The sequence below is a fragment of the Vicia villosa genome, linkage group LG3, assembly GCF_029867415.1.
Source record: "Vicia villosa cultivar HV-30 ecotype Madison, WI linkage group LG3, Vvil1.0, whole genome shotgun sequence".
Classification (NCBI taxonomy): domain Eukaryota; kingdom Viridiplantae; phylum Streptophyta; class Magnoliopsida; order Fabales; family Fabaceae; genus Vicia; species Vicia villosa.
In genome coordinates, this window is record NC_081182.1 from 200,805,735 (window position 1) to 200,825,710 (window position 19,976).

The 19,976-nt window shown below is 36.0% G+C and overlaps 1 non-coding gene across 1 annotated transcript; it reads right to left on the reverse strand.

Annotated features, from left to right (window-relative positions):
* Window positions 1-270: 270 nt before the first annotated feature.
* LOC131593711 (small nucleolar RNA R71) lies at window positions 271-377 on the reverse strand. The gene has a single exon (XR_009281095.1). It is a non-coding gene; the product is annotated as a small nucleolar RNA R71 (small nucleolar RNA).
* Between the last annotated feature and the right edge of the window lie 19,599 nt (window positions 378-19,976).

Here is a 19,976-nt window from a genome sequence, read left to right on the forward strand (position 1 = left end):
CCTTCGCTGGTCCAAGCTGTTCAACAGAATCAATTCTCTGGAAGCCCTGTAGACGACCCCAATCTCCATTTATCCGTGTTCGTGCAATATGCCGACACTATCAAAGCCAACAACGTTAGTTCCGAAGCTATTCGATTACGCCTTTTTCCTTTCTCCTTGAGAGATAGAGCTAGAGCGTGGCTTCAATCCCTGCCTTCCAATTCCATAACTACATGGGACGAATTGAAGAGAGTATTCTTAGCGAGATACTTTCCGCCTAGCAAAACTGCTATGCTTAGAGGTCAAATCAACGGATTTACCCAGAAAGATAACGAATCACTCTTCGAAGCTTGGGAACGTTACAAGGACATGCTTAGAATATGCCCTCATCATGGACTTGAACCATGGCTGATCATCCATACTTTCTATGGTGGTCTCTTATATAACACTAAAATGTCTATAGATGCCGCTGCTGGCGGAGCATTAATGGACAAACCCCATGATGAAGCATACAAACTCATAGAGAACATGGCACAAAACCATTACCAATGGGGTGGAGAACGAGCCGCTCTAGAGAAAGCCCAAACCAAAGGAGGAATGTACGAAATAAGTGGTATAGACCGCGTTAACGCTAAAGTAGACGCTTTAACTCAAAAGATCGAGAACTTAACCATCACTCCTTCAGCCACCGCTGCTGCTGTACCACCTGGCTACCAAAAAGCGCCTGTAGCTGCTCAAAACACCCCTAGGAAGTCAAATCTAGAAATCATGATGGAGAACTTTATAGCTTCCCAACAACAAACCAATAAGGACTTCCTGAATCAAAACATCCACAATAGCGAGCAACTAAAACAACTATCAAACAAAGTAGATGCCTTAGCTACGCATAACAAAATGCTAGAAAATCAAATCTCACAAGTAGCTCAACAACAAGCACCTACTGCTGCCCCTGCAGGCACGTTTCCTGCTCAACCTCAACCCAATCCTAAAGGACATGCGAATGCAATAACACTACGAAGTGGAACGAATTACGATGGACCCATAGATCCTAGAACTCAAAACGTACCCATGTCACAACAAGAGCCAAAGGAAACCCAAAAGAAAACAACTGACGAACAAACTGCTAAGACTGATAAGAACAATAACGAAGTGGAACCTGAAAAAGAGAAACCTTACGTTCCACCACCGCCTTATAAGCCACCAATTCCTTACCCTCAGAGATTAGCTAAATCAAAAACCGAAGCACAATTTAAAAGATTTGTATAACTTCTGAAGCAATTAAACATAACCATACCATTCACAGAAGCCATAACTGAGATGCCTTCATACGCTAAGTTCTTAAAAGAAATCTTATCAAACAAAAAGAAACTCGAGGATAACGAAACTATAACACTTACCGCTGAATGTAGCGCTATCATCCAAAATAACATGCCTCCAAAACTGAAAGACCCTGGTAGTTTCTCTATACCATGCGTAATAGGAAAAACCATCATAGAGAAAGCCTTGTGCGACTTAGGAGCTAGTGTTAGCTTGATGCCTCTTTCGACCTGTAAGAAACTCAATCTAGGTGAGCTTAAAGCAACGAGAATGTCCCTTCAACTAGCTGACCGTTCAGTCAAATACCCTGTAGGAATGTTAGAAAATATCCATGTTCGTGTAGGTCAATTCTACATCCCAACTGACTTCATCATTATGGATATCCAAGAAGATTCTAACATCCCGATCATATTAGGAAGACCATTTTTAGCAACCGCTGGTGCAATTATAGATGTAAAGCGAGGAAAGCTTACTTTCGAAGTAGGAGAAGAGAAAATAGAATTTATCCTTTCCCAATTCCTAAAAGCACCTTCTATAATTGACACATGCTGTTCTGCTGACATAATCGACGAGTGTGTCAAAGAAATAAAATCTGAACCAAATAAGGAAACCGAGATCCTAAGAATTCCTATGCCGCCAATTCTTGAAGATGACAACTGGCGTGAGGATTATCAAGATAACCATCTGAGTGAATGCTTAGCTTTAACTCCCGATCCTATACCTGGACCTAAGAAGCCTGCTATAGAGCTGAAAACACTTCCTACCGATCTTAGATACGAATTTCTAGATGAAGAACTAAACCGACCAGTTATAGTGAACGCCAACTTGGGACGAACCGAGACTGAAAAATTACTTAATGTCCTAAGAAAATACCCGACCGCTTTAGGATATAACATATCAGATCTGAAAGGTATAAGCCCTTCTCTGTGTATGCACCGCATTATGCTCGAAGACGATAGTAAAACCTCTAGGGAACATCAAAGGCGAATAAATCCTATTATGAGCGATGTGGTTAAAAAGGAAATCCAAAAACTGCTAGAAGCTGGAATAATATATCCTATATCCGATAGTAAATGGGTTAGTCCTGTTCACGTCGTACCAAAGAAAGGAGGAGTTACTGTAATCACTAATGCTAAAGGCGAATCTGTAGCACAACGTACCCAGACTGGATGGAGAATGTGCATTGACTATAGGAAGCTAAACAAAGCTACCCGAAAAGACCATTTCCCTTTACCTTTCATAGATCAAATGCTCGAACGCTTAGCTAAACACTCGCATTTCTGTTATTTGGATGGATACTCCGGATTTTTCCAAATTCCTATTCACCCTGATGACCAAGAGAAGACCACATTTACCTGTCCTTATGGTACATTCGCCTATAGACGAATGCCTTTTGGACTCTGCAATGCACCCGCGACCTTCCAAAGATGCATGATGGCAATATTTGCCGACTTCTTAGATGGAATAATGGAGGTCTTTATGGACGACTTCTCTGTCTGTGGAGGAAGTTTCGAAACATGTTTAGAGAACCTCGAACTGGTACTTAAACGATGCGTAAGCGTAAACCTAGTCCTCAATTGGGAAAAATGCCATTTCATGGTTCGACAAGGAATTGTACTTGGACACATCGTATCCGATAGAGGAATCAAGGTTGATAAAGCAAAAATTGAAATTATCGAAAACCTTCAACCTCCCAAAACCGTTAGAGAAATAAGAAGTTTTCTAGGACACGCTGGTTTTTACCGACGTTTCATTAAGGATTTCTCTAAAATAACAAAACCCTTAACTGAACTACTAATGAAAGACGCCGAATTTATTTTCACCGATAAATGCACTGAAGCATTTCAAACGCTTAAACAAGCATTAATCTCTGCGCCAATTATGCAACCTCCCGACTGGAATGAGCCTTTCGAAATAATGTGTGACATGAGTGATTATGCTGTAGGAGCCGTTCTAGGGAAAAGAAAAGATAAGAAACTACATGTCATATATTATGCGAGTAGAACCCTAGACGAAGCTCAGATGAATTATGCCACGACAGAAAAAGAATTATTAGCTGTCGTATTTGCATTAGACAAGTTCCGTTCTTACCTGGTAGGAGCCAAAATAATCATATACACTGACCACGCCGCCATTAGGTACCTCCTAACCAAAAAGGACGCTAAACCAAGACTTTTGAGATGGATCTTGTTACTACAAGAGTTCGACCTGGAAATTAAAGATAAGAAGGGCACTGAAAATGTCGTAGCAGATCACCTCTCTCGATTGGAAAATCTAAAACCCGAACAAGTACCAATTGACGACGATTTCCCTTATGAAAGACTCATCGCCCAATTAGAAGCAAATGAATTCGAATCGTACCGTCCAAACTCTGAAACCAACAAATTAGCAGAATTAGCTTTAGCCCGATCTGACACACCTTGGAATGCAGATTTCGTAAACTACCTAGCTGCTGGTGTGCTTCCTCCTGATCTAAGTTACCAACAGAAGAAGAAATTCTTCCATGACCTAAAACATTACTATTGGGACGACCCACTCCTGTTCAAAAGAGGCCCCGATGGAATCTTTAGACGTTGTGTACCCGAGGAAGAGATAAGAAGCATAATAACACACTGTCATTCTGCACCGTGTGGAGGACACCATAGCACATCTAGAACCTGCGCCAAAATTCTTCAATCTGGACTCTTCTAACCCAACCTGTGGAAAGATGTTTATTTTGCTGTACTAAGCTGTGATAGATGCCAACGAACTGGAAACATTTCAAGACGCGATGAAATGCCTCAAAAAGGCATTCTGGAAGTAGAAATATTTGACGTCTGGGGAATAGACTTCATGGGACCGTTTCCGTCGTCGTTTGGAAATCAATATATACTCGTAGCCGTCGATTACGTTTCAAAATGGATAGAAGCTATTGCTTCTCCTACAAACGATACACGAGTAGTTATCAAACTTTTCAAAAACGTCATCTTTCCTAGGTTCGGTGTGCCAAGATTGGTAATTAGCGATGGTGGTTCCCATTTCATTTCAAGCATACTTGAGAAACTCCTTCGAAAATATGGAGTGAATCATCGAATAGCCACACCATACCATCCACAAACAAGCGGTCAAGTAGAAGTATCTAACCGCGAAATAAAACAAATATTTGAGAAAACTGTTGCTATATCTAGGAAAGATTGGTCAACCAAGCTAAATGAAGCTTTATGGGCTTATAGAACAGCTTTCAAAACTCCAATAGGAACTACCCCATTCAAACTCGTTTATGGAAAATCATGCCACCTACCGGTAGAGTTAGAACATAAAGCCTATTGGGCCATTAAGAACTTAAACCTAAACTACACTGCCGCTGGTGAGAAACGACTTCTAGACATAAACGAATTAGAAGAACTTAGACAAGACGCTTATGAAAACGCCAAATATCTATAAAGAGAGAACGAAAAAATGGCACGACAAGCGTATATCTAGGAAAAATTTTAGCATAGGCGATAAAGTACTTTTATTTAATTCTAGACTAAAATTATTTCCTGGCAAGTTACGATCTAGATGGTCTGGCCCTTTCGAAATAACTAACATATTTCCGAGTGGAGCGATAGAAATCAAAGGAGAAACCGTCAAACCTTTTATCGTAAATGGGCAACGTCTTAAGTATTACCATCATCTCGAACACGATGAAAACATCGAAGTTTTTAAACTTGACGAACTGCCCGTTCTTTCGAAAAAATAGTTTTCTAATTTAAAAATCGTTGAGCTTACGACATAAAACAAAGCGCTTGGTGGGAGACAACCCACATTTACTTATTCTTTTATTTTATTTTTATTTTTAAACTTTTATTTTTATAATCTATTCTAATTTTAATCATTTTTTACTTTTTTCTTACATCTTATAATAATTATTATAATTATAACTGCTATCTTATTTCGAGAAAATATTTCCTTTTTATAATTATAATTATTATTGTAACTTGTTACTTAATTTTATTTCATTTATTTTATTTTATTTTATTTTATTTTTAAAATAAACACTAGCCTAGTTCTAACTTAATCTTAATATTTTCAACTTCTAGGTTTTTCATTTAACTACTAACTACGATGCAAGAAGTTGATAATATGGAAGTTGTGTTCCGTGGTAGAGGACAAGAAGCAAGATTTAATAAGCTGGCTGAAAGACACATGGATTTGACTTGCTATCCTCACCAACCAACTATGGTGAAACTTGGTATCAAAGAAAGCGTCCTGCACCTGCTTAACCAAATTGGTTGGACTGGTTCTCACCTGTTCCGCAAGTTTAGTACTTACCGGAAGCTCACTCTGGAATTCTTGAGCTCCCTGACCTATCTTCCAAACTGTGGACAAGGACTGAGAAAAGGAGTTATTCTCTTTAGACTCTTTGGTATGGAGTTTAATTTCTGCATCCGAGATTTTGCTGAAATGTTAGAACTACCTCATGGATCAGATGCATACACCAAAGTAGCTGAAGACAATCTTGCTTACTGGGAGTTGGAAAAATACTGGGGCAAGATCACTGGGAACGACAACCCCGAAGAGAATTAATTTCAATCTGAGAACATCCATAACCCAGCCTTCAGATACTTCCATAAGATCCTTGCTCACTACATTTTTGGTAAACCAGATAATGTCACTGAAGTCTCTAGAGAAGAGTTATTCATCATGTTTTGTACCTCTCAGAATCGCCCGGTCAATGCCATCGCTTTCATGCTAACAAACTTCGAGCGCATCACGCAAGACGAAGTTTCACCTATTAGGATCGGCGGATTTGTCACTATGATTGCTAATGCTATAGGAATGAGAGTACCTTTGCTTAGATTGACACCTCTTGGTTCCCACAATTCTATGGATATTCACTTCTGCTTTAACCGAGGAATCATCGGTAACCTTGGACCTGATCAGTTTGATTTACTCATTGATAACAAAGTATTGGATCAGTTCACCTTACCGAGTCCTAGGACGAGTGTGCACAATCCTGCCAACTGGCTTTTCTTTGATCAGATTCCTGAAAGAGAACCCTCACCTGAAACCCCTCAAGCCTATGAACATTTTGATGAGGAAATGCATGTATCAGAATCTGAGCCTAACACTCCTCCTGGTTACTATGAACCTAATCTTGAAGATGAACCCATTCCTGATTATGAACCTCTTTCTGTAGATGAACCTATATCTGAGTATGAGCCTGAAACTCGTTCTGAAGATTCTGTTGATGATTACACTGTTGATATGACTGATGTCGAGCTCGAGCAACAACAACCCGCTACATCTACCGCATCGGTGAATCAAAGAATGCCTAATCTGAACACGCACGAGCAAGCCATCACTGCACTACAACAAGATGTCCAACATGTGCGCAACGAGCTACACACTTTGCAAATGCAGTTCTTCGATTTTATCGACACCGTAAATGCTCAGTTCGACGAAGTTTTCAAACACATTCAGTCTAATGAGCATAACAATAGACGTGGCTAGATGTTACCGTATTAGATTATTAGATTTTATTTCTAGTTTTAGCAATTTTTATTCAGAAGTTAGATTTTCATTTTTCTGCATTTTACATTCTGCTTATGTCAACACTCAGTACCGGTTTAATTTTAAATGCAATATTCTTTTGATTACTGCTACTGTGTTATATTACACTGCTATTGACTGCTATATATTTGCCTGTTTATCACTTTTTGCTGTTAATAGTATTAAAATTCGATACTGCTCTGAACTGATGGACAATTTATGGCATCTGTCAGCACTGTCTGGTCCCTTGCATGCGTGAACCACTTGCCTACAACAGGAGACGCACGTCTCCATCTGTGTGGGACCAGCAGGAATCATTCTGAGGACAGGAGACGCACATCTCCATGCTTTGTCCCCTTCCAGACTGACTGCCTGAGACGCGCGTCTCCCAAGGGTAGCAGTCTGCATTGTTGACCACGCTGCAGCACCACCATAACTCCCATTTTGAATTTTGAATTTGAATTTCAAAATTCATCTTTCAATCTTCTTCATTCTTCCCCTTATTTATTCCATTTAAACTCCATAAACCTCATTCATCCTCCATCATTCACCTCTTAAACTCTATTCATTTCCCAATTCTCTACTCCATTCAAACTTCAAACACCACCATTAATCCATTTTAATTCTCCATTAACCACACCATTTTCAAACCTCACTATAAAACCACACCACCACCACTCTTCTTCCTCACAACCTTCATACCATTCTCTATTCTTCTACACTCCATTTCTATTTTTTTCATTTTCATACTCACCATGCCTCCACGTTCATTAATCCGTAGTGAGCGCCCCGAGAGACCACCTCCCGACCTTTCAAATATTATCTTCCGAGATGACGACAATGATGCTCAACGAACAAAATATGTCGCTTTCTACGAACGTTCGGTTGTTCCCACAAAATTTGTGAACACCGAGTGTCTAGAAACTTTGGGTCTCATTGATGGTGTTACCCGTTTGCTCACAAAATCTAGCCTCCACCATCTTTATACCGAACCCGTACCTACTTATGAGCCGCTCGTCTTAGAATTTTTGAGTTCTTTCAACTACGACACTCCCTCTAATCAACCACTCTCAACCGGTAGCATCCAATTTCGGATGTTCAACCATGAATATACTCTAGATCAAGATGTCGTAGCTTCATATTTGCATTTTAATCATGCACCAAACGCTCACCGCTCAATCTTTCAAGAACTCAATGGTCGATCTTGGGAGGATCTCGCTTTTGAATTTTGGTTCAATCTCACTGGCGAAATTCCTACCGGTTGGAGAGCTCTCCATGCTTCTCACATTCAAAACCCTGCTATACGTTATTTTCAACGTGTTTTGGGGCATACTATTTTTGCGAGATCTAACAACCACAAGGTAAACCAACATGAACTATTTTTCCTCTACTGTGCGCTTAACAATATCCGTTTCAACGCCGCACCGTTCATGTTCCAACACATCCAAGGCTTAGTCAACGCCCCCGCTACAAACCCATTCTTGCTTGGCAGAATTATTACTTCCTTGGCCTGTGCTTTAGGTCTTGGTGACGAGCTCCTCTCACTCTCACATCTCATGAAGCCTGCTTAGTCACTCAATCTCACCTACTGCCGTGACTCCCACTTGGTTTCACCCCGCCATGATGGCCGATACACTTTGGTCGTCAACAAAGTTCCTATTCCTTATGTCATCCTTCCATGCCCTGAAAGAATCAACATCCGTTATGTTCAACGTTGGAGGCTCATTGAAGACAACCCTCAAGATAACCAACAAGAACATCCTGATGAACCTGTGGATGCAAATGAAGAAGAACTCAACCAAGGACAAGCTGATGTCAACCAACCTCCTTCAAACAACCCTCCGCCTATCACTCTTGAGGCCATGTATGCTGTTATTCAACGCCAAGATCAACTCGTTCAAGCTATGCAGACAAACCAAACTGAAACAATTAGGCTCATCCGAGAGATGCAACAGGAGCACCGTGACTATGCTATTAGGAACGAAAGTCAATACACTGAAATTGCTACATATTTGCATGATCTTGACATTCGTATGAATGACTCTCCTCCTGATAGACGTCGCCGTGTTCGTACAAGAGGCGCAAGCAGTTCCCGCAACCGCAACAATGAGGAGTAGTTCTTATGCACTGAGGACATTGCATCATCTAAGTCTGGGGGAGTCGTATTATTTCTATTTCCTTTAATTTTATTTTTCCCTTCAGTTATTTCCCTTCCTTGTAATGTTTTTCTAATTCAATAAAAGAATATTTATGGAATTTAAGTCTTATATGTATAATTCCGTAGTTATTTCAATTTCTTCCATTTTCTTGAGCCATAACAAAAATTTTGCTCCTAAACGATAAACGCAAACCCCACACGTTCGAGAAATACGAAGCTACTCAAACACTCAACGCATAGAAATTGAATATAGTCAATAACCTTATTGTCTCAACACTCTAAAACCCCCAAGTATGCGTAACCGATTTGAATACCCGTTATACCAAAACCATCGACCTTAAGTTTTGAAGTAGCCTTTAGTAGTTTATTCTAGCAGTCGGCACCATCTTAGATACAAACTACGCAGAGAGTCGATGAATATAAGTGTATGATCCTCATAATAATAATTATGTGCTTAACCATAATAAGAAATGTGCCTACTAAGTAAGGTGATCCTCACAAGATCATTTAACCTAACGGTCGCAAATCTCAAATACAAAGAATTTAAAAACTCATTGCCGATTGGTTCAGAAGTCATCTGGTACTGAACTTGGTAGGAAGGACTATTGTCCGATTCCCCACAATCTACAAGTGAGTGATAAGGAGTATACCACATATTGTGCCAGAACTCCATGAAAAGGATCATAGTCACTAACCGACTACTCTGCTATGTGCGTGTCAAGATAATGGGCTTAATGTGATTGCGCGCGAATGAAAAGGGTAAAACATGATGACGAGTCAAAAAGGTCGAGCTATAATGGCATGATTCGGATTGGTATGCATACTGGGAGTTGTTTAGTGTTGTTACTATAAGTTTATTGCTAGGATCATTATCATTATTTTCAAATAAGAACACTATGTAGCTGAGTATGACCGAACGACGTGGTGGAAGTGTGTTTCATTTATCTTTATCTTATTATTTTGCTTGAGGACAAGCAAAGGTTCAAGTCTGGGGGAATTTGATAACACGATTTTATATCGTATATTTAGCTTGAAATCCATAGATATTTATAGCATTTTCCATTTATTATGTTAATTTATTATGATATTACACGAGTATTTGCTCTGTTTCAGGTTTTACACTCTAATTACGACTATTTGCGAAAAGGAAAGAAAATGGAGCTTAAATGACCAATATTTATGCCTAAAAGATGAAAAAGGAGTGCTGAAGTGAAAGAGGGGTGCAATTAGGACCCAAAGGCCCAAAGGAGACGAACCAGCCCAGTGAAAGATCAAATGTGCGTGGCCCAAACCTTCCCAGCAAGTGGAGACGCACGTCTCCAACGTTCCAAAGGCCACGTCACCAAAAGGAGATGCACGTCTCCAAGCCTTCCTACATCTTCTCCACTTGAGACGCACGTCTCAAGTCAGTCAAGGCTGCTTCCTGAAGAAACGGAGACGCACGTCTCCACACCCAGTCTGCAAAAATCCCCACTTTTCACGCAACGTCACAGCAAAACCTCTCCTATAAATAGGACCTGCTACCTCACTTTCAAAGAGTCCAATTTCCTGCCAACGAAGTGCTGTCGAAATTGTACCGCGAACCGTATTTCTTTATTCTGCTTTCATTCAAACACTTATTTTCTCACAACGATTTCTACACTGGAAATTGTTGTGAACTTTTTATAGATCTAGCCTTACGTTAGATTTATCGCTTTATTTCCTTGTTTATTTTTTCTGTCTGTTTAAATTCCGAAGAACGATCCAGCCAACTTGTGGTGGAAGTTCAGTACTCGAAGATTCAATTACCATTTATTTAATTCAGGTTTTTATTTACTGCCTTAATTTATATTATTATTGCATGATATATTATATGCCATTTACTATGCCTATTATTATGAACCGAACCGATTTATGCATGTTTAACCATATTAATATGTCTGGCTAAATTATTATGATATCGGTATGTAAAGTAAGTTAACCGTAGGGATCCGAAATAAATTGGCTTAATTATATTTTATTAACTATCACTTGTTTTTGGTCTGTATGTCTAATATAATTAGCAAGTCTTAAAACCAATAGAGCGAAAGTTTGAGGGGTTAAGACGGTCAAAGGTTAAAATCAATAGAGCGAAAGTTTGAGATCTTTAACTGGATAGTATACATAGGACATTAGTTTTAAGGATGGCGAAAGCGTATTAAAACTAATTAGAATTTATTTCTTTTCAAAAATTGTTTTTACACCCGACGGGATGGCGAAAGCGTACGTTAGGGATATTAGCATGTTCCGAGTCAATAGAGCGAAAGTTTGAGATTAGGAGATTTGAATAGATAACAACTTCATAAAACGGGCATTTTATTAATTACGTTGTTTCCAAAAAGCTTTTCTAAAATCTAATGGGATGGTGAAAGCATACATTAGGATTAGGACAGTAATCTAAATCAACAGAGCGAAAGTTTGAGACGAGGATTTTTAATCAATTGAATTAGTAAAGATTTTTGATTAAATTATGCAAAAGCCAATGGACCTTCGGATCACCTTAAGTTAAACGAAATACATACTGATATCTGTCTTTTATTATATTCTAAATTTTTCACTCACTTTCCCTTAGAAACAATCAAAATTTTAGTAGCCCTAGCTTTACATAGTAACCTTAGATAACGGTAGATCGATTCATAGTCCCTGTGGATTCGATATCTTTTAAAACTACACGACACGACTGTGCACTTGCAGTCATCAGATTTATAGACACGTAAAGTCGCGATCAATGATCTAGTGATAACTTTGGGAAAAAGCAATTGAGGAAAGAAGGTGATCGGGAAACCCTAAATACTTGGGAATATAAGCTTCTTATGACTCTAGAGTTGCAATTGCCTTGTATTGGCTGGATGGAGCTAAGAAACAAAGCCAAAGAGATGAGCGAAACTTTGTTTCATACACTGAGACAGTTTTTGCAAAACAAAACCTGCCACCCGCAATGGATCAATACTTGGTGAATCAAGCTTTCCTTTGGGGCCAATATGTCTCTATCAATCCTGAAGATTTTGAGAAAAGTACCGAATCTATTGCAGTTACTGGTGATAAACGTAAGAGATATGATGACTTGGGTGAGGTGAGTCTTAAGAAAAAGAAGCAGAATGTTGCTGAGAAGAAAGTTCACATGTCCAAGGAGGACATGAAATACATTGTGAAATCTTTGGTGGATATCAGAGAGGAGTTGGCTAAACAAAAAAAGATGATGGAAGATATTCAGTGCAATCCTTTTGAAAAAAAAGTGAAGGAGAAAGTTTATGAGTGATGTTTTACTATGTTTTTAATTAATTTTATACGTTAGTTTTGTAGCAATACTCACATTTTATGCACTGTTTCGATATTTAATTATTTACTGCAAATCGATCAGTGTAATGAAAATATTGAATTGTCACGTTAATAATTGTTTGTTTGAAATGCAAGGAATTATCACTAGGACATGTTTGTTTGTAATCAATAGAATTGTCACTTTAGGCTATGTTTGTTTTTTTTTCTTTCTATTATTACTATTATAATTACTTCATAAGTTTTCTTAACATTATTCCTCTAGTTTTTCCTTTTATCACGTTTCATAAAAATGTCAAATTTCTTATCCTCAAATTTTCAAAAGTTCCCTTCTCTTCTCTCTCAAACCTCCTCCTATTTACCAAAAGAAACATGTTTCTATCTATTAATTGACACAATTAGAAAAGGCATGTTAATTAACCATAGAAGACAAAATTATTTAAGAGTAATAATATAATGATAGCTTTGAAGATGAAGTTGAAGATAAAGTGAAGATAATTGAGACTTTGGATGAAGGGAGCTTTTATTGGGTTGAACAATACAAAGAGATAGTAGGAAAAAATTAGAGTTTTAGAAATAATATACATAGAGATAGTTAGTTTGAGTTCTAAACTAACTATTTTTCCTTTCAAAAATAGTTTGTTGAGAGTGTTTTCTTTTTTTCCATTAAAAAATAGTTTGTTGAGAGGGTTTTCTCTTTTTTCGTTCAAAACTAGTTTGTTGAGAGTCTCCGTAATTTTTTCGTCCAAAATTACAGTTGCATCTTTTCCGTTCAAAAGTTGCAATTGAGCTAGGAATTGCAATTTTCTTCTTAAAAATTACAGTCTGGAGGATTTGCAATTTTGTCCTTAAATATTTCATATTTGAAGGAGTTATGTAGGAGAAGCAAAACAAACGGCACCTTTTACTTGTAAAGTTTCTTCTTTATTGTTATTCTTGTGCTTTTCAATTTTAAATTTCCTTCATTTATTGTTATTCTTGTGTTTTAAATTTTTTAAACGTAATATCGTTAGCTCAAGACGTTACTTTCTTACCTTTTAGCGTAACACTGTTAGGTTTTATCTCCTATATAAGTAACAATTGAAGGAGGTAAAGAGGAAAAGCAAAACAAACGATGCCTTTTACTTGTAAAGTTTTTTCTTTATTGTTTTGTTGTGCTTTTCAATTTTTTGTTTACTTTCTTTATTGATATTCTTGTGTTTTTGCCATTACTGTTGTTTCTGCTTTTTGTTTTCATATTTTTCTTGTACTCTTCTTCTATTGTTTACTTTTTTGGAAAATATGGCACTAATTCAATGGACTGATGATCTAGTGATAACTTTGGGAAAAAGCATTTGAGGAAAGAAGGTGATCGGGAAACCCTAAATACTTGGGAATATATGCTTCTTATGACTCTAGAGTTGCAATTGCCTTGTATTGGCTGGATGGAGCTAAGAAACAAAGCCAAAGAGATGAGCGGAACTTTGTTTCATACACTGAGACAGTTTTTGCAAAACAAAACCTGCCACCCGCAATGGACCGCAATGGATCAATACTTGGTGAATCAAGCTTTCCTTTGGGGCCAGTATGTCTCTATCAATCCTGAAGATTTTGAAAAAAGTACCGAATCTATTGCAGTTACTGGTGTTAAACGTAAGAGATATGATGACTTGGGTGAGGTGAGTCTTAAGAAAAAGAAGCAGAATGTTGCTGAGAAGAAAGTTCACATGTCCAAGGAGGACATGAAATACATTGTGAAATCTTTGGTGGATATCAGAGAGGAGTTGGCTAAACAGAAAAAGATGATGGAAGATATTCAGTGCAATCCTTTTGAAAAAAAAGTGAAGGAGAAAGTTTATGAGTGATGTTTTACTATGTTTTTAATTACTTTTATACGTTAGTTTTGTAGCAATACTGACATTTTATGCACTGTTTCGATATTTAATTATTTACTGCAAATCGATCAGTGTAATGAAAATATTGAATTGTCACGTTAATAATTGTTTGTTTGAAATGCAAGGAATTATCACTAGGACATGTTTGTTTGTAATCAATAGAATTGTCACTTTAGGCTATGTTTGTTTTTTTTTCTTTCTATTATTACTATTATAACTACTTCATAAGTTTTCTTAACATTATTCCTCTAGTTTTTCCTTTTTACACGTTTCATAAAAATGTCACATTTCTTATCCCTCAAATTTTCAATAGTTCCCTTCTCTTCTCTCTCAAACCTCACCCTATTTACCAAAAGAAACATGTTTCTATCTATTAATTGACACAATTAAAAAAGGCATGTTAATTAACCATAGAAGACAAAATTATTTAAGAGTAATAATATAATGATCGCTTTGAAGATGAAGTTGAAAATGAAGTTGAAGATAAAGTGAAGTTAATTGAGACTTTGGATGAAGGGAACTTTTATTGGATTGAACAATATAAAGAGATAGTAGGAAAAAATTAAAGTTTTATTAATAATATACAGAGATAGTTAGTTTGAGTTCTAAACTAACTATTTTTCCGTTCAATAATAGTTTGTTGAGAGGGTTTTCTATTTTTCTATTAAAAAATAGTTTGTTGAGAGGGATTTCTATTTTCTCGTTCAAAAATAGTTTGTTGAGAGTCTCCGTAATTTTTCCGTTCAAAAGTTGCAATTGAGCTAGGGTTTGCAATTTTCTTCTTAAAAATTACAGTCTGGAGGATTTGCAATTTTGTCCTTAAATATTTCATATTTGAAGGAGTTAGGTAGGAGAAGCAAAACAAACGGCACCTTTTACTTGTAAAGTTTTTTCTTTAGTGTTATTCTTGTGCTTTTCAATTTTATATTTCCTTTATTTATTGTTATTCTTGTGTTTTAAATTATTTAAACGTAATATCGTTAGCTCAAGACGTTACGTTTCTTACCTTTTAGCGTAACACTGTTAGGTTTTATCTCCTATATAAGTAACAATTGAAGGAGGTAAAGAAGAAAAGCAAAACAAACGATGTCTTTTACTTGTAAAGTTTTTTCTTTATTGTTTTGTTGTGCTTTTCAATTTTTTGTTTACTTTCTTTATTGATATTCTTGTGTTTTTGCCTTTACTGTTGTTTCTGCTTTTTGTTTTCATATTTTTCTTGTACTCTTCTTCTATTGTCTACTTTTTTGGAAAATATGGCACTAATTCAATGGACTGATGATCTAGTGATAACTTTGGGAAAAAACATTTGAGGAAAGAAGATGATCGTGAAACCCTAAATACTTGGGAATATATTCTTCTTATGACTCTAGAGTTGCAATTGCCTTGTATTGGTTGGATGGAGCTAGAGAAACAAAGCCAAAGAGATGAGTGAAACTTTGTTTCATACACTGAGACAGTTTTTTCAAAGCAAAACCTACCACCCGCAATGGATCGCAATGGATCAATACTCGGTGAATCAAGCTTTCCTTTGGGGCTAGTATGTCTCTATCACTCCTAAAGACTTAGAGGAAACTTTATTTCATACACTGAGACAGTTTTTTCAAAACAAAACCAGCCACCCGCAATGGACTGCAATGGATCAATACTTGGAGAATCAAGTTTTCCTTTAGGGCCAGTATGTCTCTATCAATCCTGGAAACTTTGAGGAAAGTACCAAATTTGTTGCAGTTACTGGTGTTAAACGTAAGAGATATGACGACTTGGGTGAGGTGAGTCTTAAGGAAAAGAAGCAGAATGTTGATGAGAAGAAAGTTCACATGTCCAAGGAGGGCATGAAATACATTGTGAAATCTTTGGTGGATATCAGAGAGGAGTTGGCGAAACAGAAAAAGATGATGGAAGATATCCGTGCAATCCTTTTGAAAAAAAAGTGAAGGAGAAAGTTTATGAGTGATGTTTTAATATGTTTTTAATTACTTTTAAATGTTAGTTTTGTAGCAATACTGACATTTTATGCACTGTTTCGATATTTAATTATTTACTGCAAATCGATCAGTGTAATGAAACATTTGAATTGTCACGCTAATAATTTTTTGTTTGAAATGTAAGGAATAATCACTAGGCCATGCTTGTTTGTAATCAATAGAATTGTCACTTTAGGCTATGTTTGTTTTTTTTCTATTATTACTATTATAACTACTTCATAAGTTTTCTTAACATTATTCCTCTAGTTTTTCCTTTTAACACGTTTCATAAAGATGTCACATTTCTTATCCCTCAAATTATAAAAAGTTCCCTTCTCTTCTCTCTCAAACCTCCTCCTATTTGCAAAAAAAAACATGTTTCTATCTATTAATTGACACAATTTGAAAAGGCATGTTAATTATCCATAGAAGACAAAATTATTTAAGAGTAATAATATAATGATAGCTTTGAAGATGAAGTTGAAGACGAAGTTGAAGATAAAGTGAAGATAATTGAGTCTTTGGATGAAGGGAGCTTTTATTGGGTTGAACAATACAAAGAGATAGTAGGAAAAAATTAGAGTTTTAGAAATAATATACATAGAGATAGTTAGTTTGAGTTCTAAACTAACTATTTTTCCTTTCAAAAATAGTTTGTTGAGAGTGTTTTCTTTTTTTCCATTAAAAAATAGTTTGTTGAGAGGGTTTTCTCTTTTTTCGTTCAAAACTAGTTTGTTGAGAGTCTCCGTAATTTTTTCGTCCAAAATTACAGTTGCATCTTTTCCGTTCAAAAGTTGCAATTGAGCTAGGAATTGCAATTTTCTTCTTAAAAATTACAGTCTGGAGGATTTGCAATTTTGTCCTTAAATATTTCATATTTGAAGGAGTTAGGTAGGAGAAGCAAAACAAACGGCACCTTTTACTTGTAAAGTTTTTTCTTTATTGTTATTCTTGTGCTTTTCAATTTCAAATTTCCTTCATTTATTGTTATTCTTGTGTTTTAAATTTTTTACACGTAATATCGTTCGCTCAAGACGTCACTTTTCTTACCTTTTAGCGTAACACTGTTAGGTTTTATCTCCTATATAAGTAACAATTGAAGGAGGTAAAGAGGAAAAGCAAAACAAACGATGCCTTTTACTTGTAAAGTTTTTTTTTATTGTTTTGTTGTGCTTTTCAATTTTTTGTTTACTTTCTTTATTGATATTCTTGTGTTTTTGCCTTTCCTGTTGTTTCTGCTTTTTGTTTTCATAATTTTCTTGTACTCTTCTTCTATTGTTTACTTTTTTGGAAAATATGGCACTAATTCAATGGACTGATGATCTAGTGATAACTTTGGGAAAAAGCATTTGAGGAAAGAAGATGATCGTGAAACCCTAAATACTTGGGAATATATGCTTCTTATGACTCTAGAGTTGCAATTGCCTTGTATTGGCTGGATGGAGCTAAGAAACAAAGCCAAAGAGATGAGCGAAACTTTATTTCATACACTGAGACAGTTTTTGCAAAACAAAACCTGCCACCCGCAATGGACCGCAATGGATCAATACTTGGTGAATCAATCTTTCCTTTGGGGCCAGTATGTCTCTATCAATCCTGAAGATTTTGAGAAAAGTACTGAATCTGTTGTAGTTACTGGTGTTAAACGTAAGAGATATGATGACTTGGGTGAGGTGAGTCTTAAGAAAAAGAAGCATAATGTTGTTGAGAAGAAAGTTCACATGTCAAAAGAGGACATGAAATACATTGTGAAATCTTTGGTGGATATCAGAGAGGAGTTGGCTAAACAGAAAAAGATGATGGAAGATATTCAGTGCAATCCTTTTGAAAAAAAGTGAAGGAGAAAGTTTATGAGTGATGTTTTACTATGTTTTTAATTACTTTTATACGTTAGTTTTGTAGCAATACTGACATTTTATGCACTGTTTCGATATTCAATTATTTACTGCAAATCGATCAGTGTAATGAAAATATTGAATTGTCACGTTAATAATTGTTTGTTTGAAATGCAAGGAATTATCACTAGGACATGTTTGTTTGTAATCAACAGAATTGTCACTTTAGGCTATGTTTGTTTATTTTTCTTTCTATTATTACTATTATAACTACTTCATAAGTTTTCTTAACATTATTCCTCTAGTTTTTCCTTTTTACATGTTTCATAAAAATGTCACATTTCTTATCCTCAAATTTTCAAAAGTTCCCTTCTCTTCTCTCTCAAACCTCCTCCTATTTACCAAAAGAAACATGTTTCTATCTATTAATTGACACAATTATAAAAGGCATGTTAATTAACCATAGAAGACAAAATTATTTAAGAGTAATAATATAATGATAGCTTTGAAGATGAAGTTGAAGACGAAGTTGAAGATAAAGTGAAGATAATTGAGTCTTTGGATGAAGGGAGCTTTTATTGGGTTGAACAATACAAAGAGATAGTAGGAAAAAATTAGAGTTTTAGAAATAATATACATAGAGATAGTTAGTTTGAGTTCTAAACTAACTATTTTTCCGTTCAAAAATAGTTTGTTGAGAGTGTTTTCTATTTTTCCATTAAAAAATAGTTTGTTGAGAGGGTTTTCTCTTTTTTTGTTCAAAAATAGTTTGTTGTGAGTCTCCGTAATTTTTTCGTCCAAAATTGCAGTTGCATCTTTTCCGTTCAAAAGTTGCAATTGAGCAAGGATTTGCAATTTTCTTCTTAAAAATTACAGTCTGGAGGATTTGCAATTTTGTCCTTAAATATTTCATATTTGAAGGAGTTAGGTAGGAGAAGCAAAACAAACGGCACCTTTTACTTGTAAAGTTTTTTCTTTATTGTTATTCTTGTGCTTTTCAATTTCAAATTTCCTTCATTTATTGTTATTCTTGTGTTTTAAATTTTTTACACGTAATATCGTTCGCTCAAGACGTCACTTTTCTTACCTTTTAGCGTAACACTGTTAGGTTTTATCTCCTATATAAGTAACAATTGAAGGAGGTAAAGAGGAAAAGCAAAACAAATGATGCCTTTTACTTGTAAAGTTTTTTCTTTATTGTTTTGTTGTGCTTTTCAATTTTTTGTTTACTTTCTTTATTGATATTCTTGTGTTTTTGCCTTTCCTGTTGTTTCTGCTTTTTGTTTTCATAATTTTCTTGTACTCTTCTTCTATTGTTTACTTTTTTGGAAAATATGGCACTAATTCAATGGACTGATGATCTAGTGATAACTTTGGGAAAAAGCATTTGAGGAAAGAAGATGATCGTGAAACCCTAAATACTTGGGAATATATGCTTCTTATGACTCTAGAGTTGCAATTGCCTTGTATTGGCTGGATGGAGCTAAGAAACAAAGCCAAAGAGATGAGCGAAACTTTATTTCATACACTGAGACAGTTTTTGCAAAACAAAACCTGCCACCCGCAATGGACCGCAATGGATCAATACTTGGTGAATCAATCTTTCCTTTGGGGCCAGTATGTCTCTATCAATCCTGAAGATTTTGAGAAAAGTACTGAATCTGTTGTAGTTACTGGTGTTAAACGTAAGAGATATGATGACTTGGGTGAGGTGAGTCTTAAGAAAAAGAAGCATAATGTTGTTGAGAAGAAAGTTCACATGTCAAAAGAGGACATGAAATACATTGTGAAATCTTTGGTGGATATCAGAGAGGAGTTGGCTAAACAGAAAAAGATGATGGAAGATATTCAGTGCAATCCTTTTGAAAAAAAAGTGAAGGAGAAAGTTTATGAGTGATGTTTTACTATGTTTTTAATTACTTTTATACGTTAGTTTTGTAGCAATACTGACATTTTATGCACTGTTTCGATATTCAATTATTTACTGCAAATCGATCAGTGTAATGAAAATATTGAATTGTCACGTTAATAATTGTTTGTT